Source organism: Frankliniella occidentalis, unplaced genomic scaffold, assembly GCF_000697945.3.
Source record: "Frankliniella occidentalis isolate FOCC.00 unplaced genomic scaffold, Focc_3.1 Scaffold239, whole genome shotgun sequence".
NCBI classification, from domain to species: Eukaryota; Metazoa; Arthropoda; class Insecta; order Thysanoptera; family Thripidae; genus Frankliniella; species Frankliniella occidentalis.
Window position 1 is genome coordinate 322,109 of NW_026267365.1, and position 1,554 is coordinate 323,662.

Genomic DNA, 1,554 nt, shown 5'->3' on the forward strand with positions numbered 1-1,554 from the left:
TTCGCGTAATGCAATTGGTGGTATTCTTATTCATCCATTGTACAGAGTAACTTTAACAGTCATAAACTAAAACATAAAAACAAAAAAAAAAAAAACAAGTAATGTGAGTATCAACAGTTAGATTCGTTACTTCTTCATGCTCTTGAGACAAGCTGCAAGTCTCTCGTCGACTGTGTCCATGATTGCTTTTCGGCATACCTGCGAGGAAAAATACTATTAGTCAGGGCTCAGGTTTAGAGAAGGTTTTAGGTAGGTCGGCGAATACCTACCAGCAAGAGATTTTGAAATTGGCTCTCGTTGTTGGTCACACCGCAGTTGTAATTTTTGACTAGAGCCACCGCCCGTTCTGCCACGTCATTGATGACAACCACTGCACGGACAGTTTCTAGACCGGCCTGGTAACTAGGCTGCGTCTCCCAGTCGCAGGGGTCAGTGGACATGAATTCAGTACTAATGCGAAGCATTTTAAAGAAATTGCTGGTGTTGGCAGACACAAAGTAGCTTAAATCTACGTTTAACAAATCATACAGTCAGGCATTATCATTAGCTAATGGGACAAAGCGCATACGCCACTTTGAGTCCTGGCGCTTTGGAATGTCTAACCGAGAAACCATTTTTCTCTCAGTTTCATCATCTACATTAGAGTCAAAAAATGCCAACGCGACGCAATCTTCTGACAGGTACCACAAGTGGTTTTTAAATGCGCTGAGGCATATGTCGGCCAATATAGAAGAAATCGCATCATACGACAGTATGTTTTGCAGCAGCTTCAGATCTGTCGCAGGGGCAGTTACAGGGTCGTTTGCAGAAAACCACGGTTCAATGTAGGTCGTAACTAGAAACAAATTCATTTCTCGTAGGCCTTGTAAGGTCGTCTCTGTTACCTGAAACTGGCCTGCAAATCAAAGAACGAGCTGAAATCGCGAACAGTGCACAATGAATAATGAACCAAACTACTATTCTCCGCTCCGTACCTGACCGAGCAAAAAGGTATATAGACAAACAGTAAATTAATCGGCCCATAAACCGAGCCGACGTTTGGGCCATAGGAGGTCGAAATTTGAATCCCCAAAAACAACAGTGACAGCTCCAAAAGATATTTTTAGTCTGCCCTGAGTTGAAGTGACTGTTGGACACGGACAAAATATAAAGAACCAGCAAATAAGTTTAAATTACATTAGCAATACACTAAGAGCGTACCTGTAACCTGTGCTGAATAAAGGATACTGTATTCTCAATTATTTCTGGGGACAGCACTCTGGACAGATTGTCATCCTCTGTTCCAGGCGAAAATAGGGTCATCTCAATCTGTGGCCATTCCTTTTCGAACCGCACACAGAGAGCCCCCTAATCCGGGCTATTTGAGTTTTCGATCAAATTCTCGAAAAGGTGTTTTGGAAGCACCTCCAGAGCGTGGTGACGGCAGGCTAGGTACAGTACTTTTCGGCCTAGAAGTTTTTCAAGCCGCACGCACGCTCCAGTTTTATGGCCAGTGTTGCAAGAAGTAGTGTCTGCACACAGAGCATCAATGTCTTCAGCACAGGACCACTCCCT